The 14691-nt window shown below is 49.0% G+C and overlaps 1 protein-coding gene across 1 annotated transcript in view; it reads left to right on the forward strand.

The window, feature by feature from the left end:
• Positions 1–14691, forward strand: part of LOC308578213 (uncharacterized protein) — a gene marked incomplete at its 5' end in the record, with an annotated part of 719745 nt that overhangs the window by 359185 nt on the left and 345869 nt on the right. The window lies entirely within an intron of this gene.

The following is a 14691-nucleotide window of genomic DNA, read 5'->3' on the forward strand; positions in this document are numbered from 1 at the left end:
ATATATATATATATATATATATATTTAAAAGTCTATTTTAAGTCATAACTCAATGTATATTTTAACTCTTTAGTCCACATATGTTACCACTATTCCAACTGTACAATATAACCAAAAAAAAGAGAAAATCTTGCCCCTTTAATCATGCACTTTTTAATCTGTTCCTCTTCCATTTAGGATTTCAACAAAAGTTTGTACATTTTTGATATCACATGATGTGCACAATTGTATCTCAAAACCCGTCTTCCACTCTTCCATACCCCAAGTCTTCATTTCCAACTAGAATCTCTCAATCAATCAATCAATCAATCAATCATTTATTTGTATGTTGCCTTTCCAAATTTCAAACCATGTGCAAGGCAGCTTACAAAAAAAATAAAATATTACATAACTGCAAATGTAACAAAACTAGTCGTAAACAATGAACAAAATATCGAAAAGTACACAACGAAATTGAAAAAAAATCCACATAAATAATAAGATTCCACGTAAATCATATAATCCAAACTAAAGAGAAAAAAAAATATCATCAGCAACAGCACCCCCCCCCCCCCCGGAAAAAGAACCCATAAACAACACCCCAACCCTCTTTTATTGAGTGTAAAAGAAAAACCCCTTGTTTAAATTTTACAATCTCCCCGTTTCCACTTTAAGAACTCTCAATAGATTAACCATTTGTCTTTATCCGTCACCCTTTTGTCTATAAAAAGTGTCTTCTGGTGAAACCCAAAATAGAGTCTTTGCGTATAAACTAACTTTATATCTATTTTCAGATTCTTAATGCGCCACACACGTCTAATACAGTGGTTCTCAAGGTGCACATTTACTCTGACTTGATCTACCACAAATATCCAAGCCATCTAACCCTGAAATCCTAACCTTCTACCGGTAATTCCAAGTCTCTTCTTTCTCAATATCCCCATTCCGTTAACTACACCAAGCAACAAACTTTAAAATGCAAGTTTAAAACGCAGGCTTTCTGGAATTCAGACTGAAGCAGTCTGAAGCAAGCTGCGGGGAGAGTCACGAGAGGAGGACCTGCCGTTTCCGCAACGCAGAGTGCAGGCAGTGCAGAAAATTGGGACACATCGCCCGGGTGTGTCGGGCTCGGCCCACCCGACACCAGGCATCAGATGACCAACCCAAGAGCCCCAGGTCCCGGGGCCCAACGCACCAAGGCAACTCGACAGAGCTCACGGACTGCCAGGTATACCAGTTGCCCCACCCCAACGTAGAGAAAATTTATGTAGAGGTACAGATAGAGGGGGCTCCATGCCGCATGGAGCTTGACACGGGTTCAACTCTATCCATAATCTTGGCAAAGACCTTAAGGAAACTGTGTCCTACTGGGGGTCCCAAACTCAGGCCGGCCCCATTCACCCTACGGGACTAAAGCCCGCCGGAGGCAGGGAGAAGAATCAGGGGACTCAGCGTCAGAAGAGTCTAGAAAGGGCGAAACCCCAGCTGACAGGCGGACCCAGCGGAGGAAAGAGCAGAGGAAGAGGTGGAGCAAGGCTAGGGTCTTAAACTGGTGTATGGGGGGCGGAGACTCAGACGGAGCTTCGGCGGTCTAGAGTCTCAGACGTAGAGCTGCACGCTGCTGATGTGAAAGACAAACTGAACTCCAATAAAGACTTTTGTATATAACAACGGACTGGCGTTGGTCCTTTGTGAGCTGGGACCTAGGGCAGCTCTGACAGCATGGTTTGGACCACTGGGGCTAGGTGTCACGGGTTCAACTCTATCCATAATCTCGGCAAAGACCTTAAGGAAACTGTGTCCTACTGGGGGTCCCAAACTCAGGCCGGCCCCATTCACCCTACGGGACTTCCAGAAACGTAAGGTCCTCACAATGGGGGTGGGGACCTTCAGGGTGCAATACCGAGGGCGGACGCAGCAACTGGACTTGCTTGTGGTCAAGGGCCCCTACATTAGCTTACTGGGATTGGCATGGTTTGGACCACTGGGGCTAGCTGTCACCAGGGTGAACCACACTAGCTTACAAGTGGACGTGGACACCATATGCAAGGAATTTCCAGGGGTTTTCGACGGGAAATTGGGACAGTATACGGGCCCCCCCATTGTGCTACAGCTTGACCCCGCAGTACGACCGGTCAGGCTCAAGGCCCGCCGGGTCCCGTTCGCCTTGAAACCCTGTATAGACGAGGAATTGGACCGACTCGTGGAGCAAGGAGTGCTGGAGCCGGTGCCTAATGCCCCCTGGGAAACTCCAATTGTCACACCCGTCAAGCCTAATGGTTCGGTCCACATCTGTGCAGACTACAAATGTACCATAAACAAGGCCCTCACGGCCCACGCATACCCAGTGCCAGTGGTCAGCCATGTCCTTGCCACCCTGGCTGGCTCGAAATTTTTTGGCAAGCTGGACTTGGCCCAAGCATATCAACAGCTGCCAGTAGCTGAGGCCACAGCAGAGGCACAGAAGATTGTGACGCACAGAGGAGCGTTCAGGGTAAAGCGGCTGCAATTCGGGGTCAGCGTGGCACCAGGCATATTCCAGAATCTAATGGACTCGCTCCTTAAAGGGATTCCTGGCGTCACCCCCTTCTTCGATGATGTGTTGATTGCCGGGCCCACACCAGAGGAGTTTGAGGACCGCCTCCGCACCGTTCTGCACCGTTTCCAGACGGCGGGTCTCAAGGTGAAGCGGGAAAAATGTCTACTAGGAGTGCCTCAGGTGGACTTTCTGGGATTTATGGTGGACGCAGAAGGGGTCCACCCGACTGGGGACAAGGTACGGGCCATTTGTGATGCCCCAGCGCCCAAGAGCAAGACTGAACTTCAGGCCTTCTTGGGACTATTGAACTTTTACCATTCCTTCCTTCCCCACAAGGCGGCGGTAGCGGAGCCCCTACACAGACTCCTGGGCAAGCGGGCCCCTTGGGTGTGGGGCCAGCGCCAGGAGGCCGCATTCCAGGCAGTCAAGGACTTGCTTGTCTCAAACTCGGTCTTGGCACACTTCGACGAGAGGCTGCCGGTGGTGCTAGCATGCGACGCCTCACCCTATGGCATTGGCGCTGTCCTGGGGCACCAACTCCCGGATGGAAGAGAGGTACCGGTGGCGTACTTTTCCCAGACACTCAACGCAACCGAGAGGAACTACTCGCAAATTGACAAGGAGGGTCTGGCAATCGTGAAGGGAGTAAAAAAATTCCATGATTTCTTGTACGGGCGGCCCTTCACCGTGGTGACTGACCACAAGCCGTTGCTTGGCTTGTTTGCCCCCGAAAAGCAGACCCCCCAAGTGCTGTCTCCTCGCGTCCTCAGGTGGTCAATTTTCCTTGCCAGCTACCAGTATGCACTGATTCACCGACCTGGGAAGGCGATGGGCCATGCGGACGCCCTCAGCAGGCTACCACTACCGGAAACAGGCCCTGACCCAGCACCTGCACAAGAGGCTATGAGCCCCATTCAGGCACAAGAAGTTGCACACCATTCCAAGAAAGATAGGGTCATCTCCCGGGTCCTGGACTGGATGTGGAGGGGATGGCCCAGCAGCAGCCCTGGGCCAGAATTTGCTGGCTACACAACCCGCAAACATGAACTGTCGGCCCACAAGGGGTGCCTGTTATGGGGAAGCAGGGTCGTTGTTCCCCAGCCCCTCCGCAAAAGGGTCCTCACAGCCCTACACGAGACACACCCAGGGGTAGTAAGAATGAAGGCCCTTGCCAGGAGTTATGTGTGGTGGCCAGGGATCGACAGAGAGATAGAGGCCTGGGTCAAACACTGCCAGGCCTGCCAAGAATCCCGCCCAGATCCCCCAAGGGCCCCAGTCCAGTCCTGGGAGTCCGCCCGAGCACCATGGTCACGCCTGCATGTGGACTTCGCTGGCCCCTTTCAGGGGAAAACATTCTTCATAGTGGTGGACTCCTACACCAAATGGCTGGAAGTCGCACTGGTACCGTTCACTTCTACATCCGCAGCCATCCGGGTACTACGCAGGCTGTTTGCAACCCACGGGCTCCCTGACACTCTCGTCTCAGACAACGGGACTGCATTTACGTCAGGAGAATTCCAAACCTTCACAGCGCAGAACGCCATCCGCCACATCCGTTCAGCGCCGTTCCACCCTGCCACCAATGGCCAAGCAGAACGCATGGTGCGGACCACCAAGGACACCCTTCGCCGCATGACGCAAGGGGATTGGGAGTACCGCCTTGCCACATTCCTCCTAGCACAGCACAGCACCCCCAGCTCAACGGCTGGCCGGAGCCCCGCTGAACTACTAATGGGTCGGCGCCTTGCAATCAGATTGGACCGCCTTCACCCCGATAGAGCTCAGGATGAGGTAGTGGTGGGGGAAGGCAGGAACCCCCGGACCTTCGAGGCCCAGGACCCAGTGTACGCAAAGAATTTTGGGGCAGGCCCAGCATGGGTACCCGCCACAGTCACCAGGGTCACTGGCCCAGTGTCGTACGAGGTGCTAACGGATGGGGGGCAATGCTGGCGCCGCCACTGCGACCAGATACAGCGACGATTCCCGGGGGAACCCAGGAGGAGGACAGGTCAGAAGAGTCCCAAGGGAACAGCGGGGCAGTGAGGCCCATAGAGCAGGAGGGGCCAGCAGGAGAGGCAGAATCAGTAAATACAGAGAGGACCCGTGAGGCCGAAAGGACACCAGAACCACGACTGAGCAAGCCGGTTGCACCAGACCAAACAACCCCATCACAGCCAGCATCCTTGGAACACGAGCCAGAACCTGGAGCCCGGACCAGGGAACACCCCAGGCCGCAACGCACACGTAGGCCGCCGGCATACCTTGAGGACTATGAATGCGACCTCCCGGGCAGGACTGGAACTTAGAGGGGAGGGGTGTTATGTACTGAGTTGAATAGGATCCAAACTGAAGCAGTCTGATTGGTCCTAGAACAATAGGATCCAAATTGCAGCAGTCTGATTGGTCCTAGAACAATAGGATTCAGAATGCAGCAGTCTGATTGGTCCTAGAACAATGCAGCAGTATGATTGGTTGGCAGGAACCACCCAATCCTGCTCCAGATAGAAGTGAATCCACAACCTGATTGGCTTACAGTAGAATTCCGGAATTAGCCAATCATGTGCAGCCCATTGTGTAAATAATGTATATAAAGCAGATACTGTGAGGGGACTTCCATTCATTCCTCCTCACCACTATGAGCTGAATAAAGAGCATGAAATCACTTTGCGACTCTGAGTATATTTCACTTTCCTTTGCATCTCGCAGAACTTTAAATGTAATTCATGGTTTTTTCACCTGTCCTCCAAACTTAGGTCTTTTTGCCATCCTTTAAATGGGAAATTAGTAGTCAAGCCATACTTTTTGGTAAAATGTTCGTCTGGATCCCGGAAGTCCTACCTGAGATGGGAGGTTCCGCTAGCGCCAGCCACTTCTCCTTCTGCAAGCAGCTCCACCCGAATTCCCACCTGGGATGAGCCGCTAAACTGAGCCGCCGGAGAAAGACTGGGGCGGGCGGAAAGTGGGAGGGGGAAGTTGTGCGCTTCTGTCCCGTGAGAAAAGTGCTGCTCCTCCCAGGAGGTTCGCTCTCTGAATTCTCTCAGCCCCACTCACCTGACAGAGTGTTTGTTGTGGGGGAGGAAGGGAAAGAAGAATGTTAGCCGCTTTGAGACTCCCGAAGGGGAGTGAAAGGCGGGATATCAAATCCACTCTTCTTCTTCTGGGCTGCCTCAAAGCCCATCAAGGCCACAGGCTGCTAGCATGACTCACCCTGGCTTTCTCATCTGAGGACGTCGGGTTGGGTGGGGGTTGCCAGGAGCAGCACGATGTCCCTCCAACCCCCAGCTTCCACTCTCCAGGCAGGCGCCCAACGTGGCCAGCTGGCAAGGGCTCTTTCTTACTCCAGCCTTGGCGTGCAGATCCCGGGTTCAGCCCCAGATCCAGGTTCTGATATTATGAGGGAGAAAACATCGCTCTGCACCTTTCCCACATCATGCATACTTCTAAGATGTCCCCACTTTCCCCCCTCTCGCAAAGCCCCAAAGCCTCCTACATTGTAAGCCTTCCTTACAGGGGAATCATCAGAACCACCTGTGCTGCAGAGCTCCTGGCTGAAAGGCGACTCATGGAGATTTGCAATGACTGCTGCAATGCACCCCTAATGATTCAGATTGTATCATTATAGCGTCATTGTGTTGATTTGTTGTTGATATATTAAATTTGTATAATCTTTGAAGCGGTGTGGCTGTGAGTACCATGAAGGGAGCCTGCACTTTGTGATTTGCCAGGGCACTACTGCAGGTTAGGAAGGAGGAAGAGGCAAAGATCCTTTCCCCAGTAAAACATGTTTGCACCCAGGGTGTTTCCAGACTGTCAGTATTTTGTGGAAGGGATTCAGGTCCAGCCGAGAACTTCAGCTTTTCCAATGAGAATGGATTAAAGCACTCTGACCATTTTCTTAGTAGAGTCTAACCACTGTTGCAAGTTTTGGGCAAGGAAGACATGAACGCAAAACAAACAAGTGGTCGTCTCCTCCGGAGGAACCCCTGCACTGTAAATATATTGACAGCACACTTCCAGGTCTTTGGCATCGGCATCCCAGAACTGTGAAGGTTGCCTCAACTGTTGAGCAACACAGCTAAGGAAGAAGGAGTGGAGTGTCTCCGGGGGGAGCATAGCTCCCATTCCCTTCCAAACACACAGACAGGACAGTGTGGTGGCACCCAGGGAATAGTTGCAGCAGCCGGATGGCTGGCTGAAACACACACCATTGCAGTATTTTTGAATGGGATTCACTCTGAATCAGTCAGTTAGTGAACTTGGTGCTGCTGTGCAACAAACCCACTACAAAACTGCTCTTTCCCTCACACTTCCAGGTCCCTCCAGCTGGGCTTTTTGAGTGTGATGGGTTTTTCTCACTCCAGAGTAGTTTGTCTTTAAGCTGAAGGTCACAAGGAAAGCAAGGGAGACTAAGAAAAATTGCACTCTTGGTTTCCTGGAAGAAGATCAAAAGACTCCCCTGGACTAGAAGAGACATCTCATTAACAACTGGAGAAATGCCAAAGAACTTTGGATATCTGCTTGGGGGGTTTCTGATGCAGTATTAATTTAACAAGGAGCCAGGAGTGAAACCGAAAGTAGACTGACCAGCTAGCTGAATCCAATTATATTGCTATGGGGGGGGGACCTCTAACATTTTACTTTTCGATACTTGTACTTCCAGGGTGAATTTAATAGGGGGGGTTGGAGGAGCGGAGGAAAGAAGAGCTAACTTGTCCATGGCTGGGGGCGCAATCTGGACGGTTCTGCCGGGGCGCAAGATCACCTAACTACTGCTCTGCGCCTCTGGACCAGGGGTGGATGGTGCTCATTGGGACTGGGAGGGTGGAAGGCAAGAAGGCCAACAGTAGGTGGCGCCAGAGCCAAGGAGTGGCAGAGCAAATGAGTTCTGTATCTGAGATGGAGTGGGAAGGGGCTGGCGGCCACCGCAGTCATCCCCTGTCTGCCCTCATGGAGTGGCCGGAATCCACTGGGCAAATGCTCATCTTGCCAGAGTCTGGGTCTTCTGCTGTTGCTCTCTCAGAAACCGTGCCCAGGTGGGATGTTTCGTTTTTCGTAACTGCTTCATCCCTGAGGAAGTTGGAGGTGACGCAACACCCTTCTCCCTTGGCTCTGTGGAAAGAAGGCATCTCTACATTTTGAGCGCATTTCACAGGCCAGGAGCCAAGCACCGATTCCTGAGGGGGAGAAGAGGCCCAGAAAAGATGAGCCCTTCCCAGCCCAAAGGCATTCCCCTGAGATTCAGCTTCCGGGCTATGGCTAACCAGGTTAGGAGCAGGAATATTGGGAGCGGGAAGGAACTGATGTAATCTGCCAGAGCAGCTGGCTAATTGAAGGGAATGAGGTGATAACAAGTCTTTCAAATCTGAACTCTTGTTTGCGGCTGATTAGGATAGAGGGAGGTGGAGAACAAGGGCAATCGGAAGCAGACTCTGGGTAGTTGGTTCCTTTTCTTTGTTCGGGTTCCTACGTCACACCAGCAGTTTAAATGGCAACACTCCTTTGCAAGATTGTCCGCCTTTTTAATTGTTATGGAAAATCAATAAAATGATAAGTTGCCCCTGCCAAAGGGTTGCATGACATCTGGCTGAAGACTTTTTGTGCTAAAAGTTGAAGCTATGCTGGGGTGTGTGTGTGTGTGTGTGTGTGTCCGTCCGTCCATGTGGCCGTTGTGTATTCAACATTCCACCCCCTCCAAAGAATTCTAAGAACCTTAGTTTTCCTTTCACAGTGCTACGAATTCCCAGCACCCTTAACAAACCATTGTTCCCAGGCCTTTTTGGGTGTGGGTGGGAGGAGATGTGCTTTACATGTGCAGTGTGCAGGCATCTCCCAGCACATGTGTGTGGGGATTCAAGACTAACTCTTATGCTTTTCTTCCTTAGACCAGCTTAACGTTGAAAAAGAGGCTCTCTGCGTTGAGGAACACACACAATTTCACAGCGAAGCAGAACACGGGCCGAATGGTCACTCTGTCATTGCATTTGGTGAAGTCAGACTGGCTTTGCAAAGGAGCTTGCCCCTGAAGCCAGTTGGTTGCCTGCCTCTGGCTGGCTGGCGGCTTGGCACCAGCAAAACAGAAAGAGACAGCCCCATGCAACCTCACACCCAAAGATTTCTGCCCATGCTTCAGACATGCAGCCCTATGAGCAGCTCTGACTCCCACTCCAGACCCCTCTGCCCCAGTCTTCCTCCTGATGTAGGCTACAGGATCTGGGAAGTCTGATCCAGCTTTGAGGTGTGGTTCCATATGGCCGTTAGTACTGTTGTGTTTTTGCCAGAGAGCCATGTGGTAAGGAAGATCTCCAAGCACGCTTCCTAGGGGGTCCTCTTTAATCCTCAGATGTGCCCACAAAGGCATGATCCAGCACCCTCATGCCACAGCTGCCTCTGGAGTGACCCTCCCTCCGGTAAGAGGCATGCCTCACAGCTGAGTGCCTGGTTGTTTGTGAAGGGCGGAGGCTGGGAATCTTGTGGGCTCCCAGATATTGCCAGATCCAATGGCCTTCTGCCTCAGCCAGCATGGCCGACAGTCAGGGGTGATGGAATCCAATAACACCTAGAGGGCCACCGAATTCCCCATCCCTGGTCTAGTGAATTTGAGGTTCTTGGTTTCTCTCCCTCTGCCCCCGTTTGCCTGGAAAAGCACTTTGGCAGATTCCTTTGGAGGATTCGGGTGTGACAAGCTGTAGCAGAAAAATTGATGCTTTTGAATTATGGTGCTGGAGGAGACTCTTAAGAGTCCCATGGACTGCAAGAAGATCAAACCTATCCATTCTTAAGGAAATCAGCCCTGAGTGCTCAGTGGATAGTGTTCTCGAAGCTGCCAGCATGAGTTTGACCATACTGCGGGAGGCAGTGGAAGACAGAAGTGCCTGGCGTGCTCTGCTTCATGGGGTCACGAAGAGTCGGACACGACTAAACAACTAAACAACAACAACAAAGCTGTAGCAGCGCACTGAATAAAACAACTTTGAGAAGCTGAAACACCAGGCTGTTTTATTTAACCTCCTCTTCTCCAGGCTAAACATGCCCAGCTCCCTTAGCCGTTCCTCATAAGGCATCATTTCCAGGCCTTTGACCATTTTGGTTGCCCTCCTCTGGACACGTTCCAATTTGTCAGTGTCCTTCTTGAATTGTGGTGCCCAGAACTGGACACAGTACTCCAGGTGAGGTCTGACCAGAGCAGAATACAGTTGCACTATTACTTCCCTTGATCTAGATGCTATACTCCTATTGATGCAGCCCAGAATTGCATTGGCTTTTTTAGCTGCCGCGTCACACTGTTGGCTCATGTCAAGTTTGTGGTCAACCAAGACTCCTAGATCCTTTTCACATGTACTGCTCTCAAGCCAGGTGTCCCCCATCTTGTATTTGTGCCTCTCATTTTTTCCCCCCAAGTGCAATACTTTACATTTCTCCCTGTTAAAATTCATCTTGTTTGTTTTTGCCCAGTTCTCTAATTTGTCAAGGTCGTTTTGAAGTGTGATCCTGTCCTCTGGGGTGTTAGCCACCCCTCCCAGTTTGGTGTCATCTGCAAATTTGACCAGGATGCCCTTGAGTCCATCATCCAAGTCGTTGATAAAGATGTTGAATAAGACCGGGCCCAAGACAGAACCCTGTGGCACCCCACTAGTCACTCTTCTCCAGGGTGAAGAGGAACCATTGATGAGCACCCTTTGGGTTTGGTCAGTCAGCCAGTTACAAATCCACTGAGTGGTAGCAGAGTCAAGACCGCATTTTACCAGCTTCTTTACAAGAATATCATGGGGCACCTTGTCAAATGCCTTGCTGAAATCAAGGTAGGCTACATCCACTGCGTTCCCTTCATCTACCAGGCTTGTAATTCTGTCAAAAAACGAGATCAGGTTAGTCTGACATGACTTAATTTTCAGAAATCCATGCTGACTATTGGTAATCACAGCATTCCTTTCTAGGTGCTCACAGACTGTTTGCTTAATGATCTGCTCCAGAATCTTCCCTGGTATTGATGTCAGACTGACTGGGTGGTAATTATTTGGGTCCTCTCTTTTCCCCTTTTTGAAAATAGGGACAACATTTGCCCTCCTCCAGTCTGCCGGGACTTCGCCTTTTCTCCAGGAATTCTCAAAGATGACTGCCAGTGGTTCTGAGATCACATCTGCCAGTTCTTTTAATACTCTTGGATGCAGTTCATCTGGCCCTGGAGACTTGAATACATCTAAACTAGCCAAGTATTCTTGTACTATCTCCTTAGTTATTCTGGGCTGTGTTTCCTTTGCTGAATCATTTGCTCCAAATTCTTCAGGTCGGGCATTGTTTTCTTTATCGGAGAAGACTGAGGCAAAGAAGGCATTGAGGAGTTCAGCCCTTTCTGTGTCCCCTGTTTGCATTTCACCATCTTCTCCTCTGAGTGACCCCACTGTTTCTTTGTTCTTCCTTTTGCTACGAACATACCCATAAAAGCCTTTTTTGTTGCTTTTAACCTCTCTAGCAAGCCTGAGTTCATTCTGTGCTTTAGCTTTTCTGACTTTGTGTCTACACGTGCTGGCTATTTGTTTGAATTCCTCTTTGGTGGTTCCCCCCCCTTTTCCATTTTTTGTACACATCCTTTTTTAATTTTAACTCAGTTAAAAGTTCTTTAGATAGCCACCCTGGCTTCTTTAGGCACCTTCCATGTTTGCGTCTCATTGGTATTGCCTGACGTTGTGCTTTTACTATCTCCCTCTTAACAAACTCCCAGCCATCATGAACTCCCTTTCCTTTTAGTATTTCTGTCCATGGGATCTCACCCAGCACTTCCCTAAGTTTTATGAAGTCGGCTTTCTTAAAGTCAAGAAATTGAGTCCTAGTATGCTTGGCTGCTCCTTTCTGCTGTATAGTAAACTTCAGAAGAGCATGATCACTCGCACCTAATGATCCTTCCACTTCTACCCCACTAACCAGGACATCAACATTGGTTAGGACCAGATCTAAAATGGCTGTTCCTCTTGTTGCTTCTCCCACTTTCTGGACAATGAAGTTGTCTGCAAGGCCAGTGAGGAATCTGTTTGACCTTAAGCTCTTGGCTTAGTTTGACATCCAACAAATATCCGGGTAATTGAAGTCCCCCATTACTACTATCTCCCTTCCTTTTGCATGCTTGGCCATCTGTTCCAGGAAGGCATCATCTATGTCCTCCATTTGGCTTGGGGATCTATAGTAAACTCCCACAATGAGATCTCTGTTATTCTTCTCTCCCTTAATTTTGACCCAAATGCTCTCACTTTGGCTTTGAGGTTCTAAATCTTGGATCTCTTCACAGGTATACACATCCCTGACATATAACGCCACTCCTCCTCCTTTCCTGTCTGGTCTGTTTCTCTGAAATAGATTGTATCCCCCCATTATTACATTCCAATCGTGGGACTTATCCCACCAGGTTTCAGTGATGCCTATTATGTCATATTTAGTTTGCTGTAGCCCTGTCGATGCGAACCAACTCAAGCTCCCCCTGGTGCTCCCGTCGGGGTCGTGTCAAGGCCTTAGCCCCCCAGCCGGGCTTCAGACTAGATCAACACCCCCGGATTCCTTTAACGGAATACCCTTAAGCATGGAGGGGCAGGTGATGGCCACACCTCACCTACCCCACACAAGGTCAAACAATTCCTAACCGCAACCCTAACAAAGTTGTGACAATTGCTACGAGGTAGGCGAAAACCAAGTGGCCAGTGCCAATTTGCCAAGTTGTAAAATTCCTACCAGGCCCCTCGGACAACCAAGGCGACCAACCAAAGTCCATAGCAAGGCCATTGCCTAACCTGCAAAATAGGGAGGGAGGGCGGGTGATTGAGGAAGCGAGCCAAAGAGGAAGTTCTCTGGGGGTTGGCTGGCCGGGCTTTGACGTGGCCAGGATCCCATAGGCAACGGGGGACAGAGTCCCCCGCCCCTGGTGGGGAGTGGGTGGCCACGTGGTCCACCGCAACTCCTCCCCACTGGGAAGTGGAGCGCATTTCCCAAGACATATCCTGTATTTGCATGTTACCCCAACACATTCCTCCTATGTTAATCATGTATAACCCTCCCCTTCCTCCGCATGTGACCAGAGGTGGGTGTGGCCTCACCTGTGCAGGTAAATGATAAAAGCACAGGGCAGGCAGTCATCTCTCTCTCTTGCCTCTTGCCTCTCTCATCTTCATCTTTCGAAGAAGCAGGATGCCCTCTTGGCTCTCAGCCAAGAGAGGACAATAGGACTATCTTCCTATAAGATAGATTCTAAATGTATTTTACCTTTTTAAGCCTGTCTGCCTTCTGGGATCATATTGTGAACAGAACGTGAGTAAACTCTTTTATACTTTTATAAAGACTGTGTCGTGTCTTGTATTTTAAGAGGGATCAAAAGGGGGAAATTACCAGAGTAATTATTATAGAAGTTCTAGCGAACCTGTGCAGACGTTACCGTTGCGAACTTAAAAGGGGGAATGTTATAAACTCTGCTGATATTTTGGGAACTTGTTAGCACAAGTTGGACTACGATATAATCTCACAATATATCCTCTCCTGCACCCCAGAACATTCCCACAAAGCCAACCAATGGTTTTGCAGTTGCTTTCCATGGACATTTTGTAACCAAGCACAGAATTCCTTGAACCTCGGAAACGCTTCTGATTTCTGCTTGAGCATGAACACATGAATGTACCTGGAAAAAGCATCAATCAATACCATGAAGTACTTTGCTCCACCTAGAGAGGTTGCAAGTGGACCAACAAGGTCTGCGTGGACAATTTGGTAGGCTTTAGATGCCCACCTGCCAGAAACCTTGCCCTATTGAACTGTGTGTTATCATGATGGCCTTGCCCGGTTGTGAGTTGTGAAGGCCGCTTCCTGCAAGGCCCTTTCCACCTGGCCTGGGGGGCAGGGCCCAGACACCAGCTCTATGAAAGAGGCTCCTGGTGAGACCAGAGGGACATCGCTCGGCCTGACAAGAAACCCAAACTATTGGATTCTTTTGCCCCATCTTTTTGTGCCTGCTAAACAGCCGTGTCATGCATATGATCATATTTTATTCTCTTGGGAATTCTGCTGTTTTAAATGTGCATTTTATATTTGACTTTACTTAGCAATCTTGGTTTTTTTGGGGGGGATGCTTAAGTTTTTTGTTTTGTTTTTGTTAACTTTCTGTTCAATATGTATTCTGTAGCTGACTTCCTTTGTAATGTTTTATTTTGAAATCTTTAATATTTCAGTTTTTGGTTAACTATGTTGCTTTAACTGTATACTCTATATTTGACATTCTTCAGATTGTTTTATTTATGTTTTAATATGCTGTAAACTGCTTTGAATTTTTTCTTGAAAATATAAAGTGGTATAGAAAGGAAATTAATAATAATAATAATAATAATAATAATAATAATAATGTTCATTGAAATGTTGTGTCCAAAGACTGCAGCTGATGGAGAGATCACATTTTCTATCAGATTATTTAGATTTGGTAAATAACTCTTATTGCTATTCTTATTGTATTGATTATTATAATTGATTTCTGTAGTTCTGGCGGTTTAGCTGCCTTGAGCATGAAAATAGAAAGGCAGGATACAAACCTAATCTAATAAAGAGCCCTCCTCCTCCTCCTGAGCCTGGGGCAGGACCGTAGCCTGAGAGAGAGAGGGTTGCACAGTTCCCCGATTCTTTTGGAGGAATTCCACACCACACATTTAAAGCTCTTACACCACTTGAAAGAGTCCAGGCTTTCCCTCAAGAATCCTGGGAACTGTAGTTTGCCAAGGGTGCTGAGAGATGTTAGATCTGTAGCAAACAGAGGTTCCCAGGATGTGTTGGGTGAATCTGTGACTCTTAGTGCAATGCTTCTTGAAATGTGTGGTTGTGGCCATTGTCCTCATAACAGCACTGGGGTTCGGATTGCAGTGTGTGTGTGTGTGTTGCAGAATGGTTTAATTAGCTCATTCTCCTCCTAGCACATCGTCTTCATTCAACTCTGGCTGTTGAATGAATGCTTTCTTATAATCATTCTTATGTTTAAGTGGGCTTTGGCCTCCTTCCAGACAGCAGCTTGAAAGGGAAGCAGAGGAAAGCTCAAATGATGACAGAAGGCAGGGGCATCCAACAACCAAGAGTTTTGGTTTGGATGTGACACTTTTAGACTTCCCCAAGCCATCCCGAAGCCCCCATTTCACTCTGGTCCATCTGAGTATCTCCTT

The sequence above is a fragment of the Podarcis bocagei genome, assembly GCF_964188305.1.
Source record: "Podarcis bocagei genome assembly, chromosome: W".
Taxonomy (NCBI): domain Eukaryota; kingdom Metazoa; phylum Chordata; class Lepidosauria; order Squamata; family Lacertidae; genus Podarcis; species Podarcis bocagei.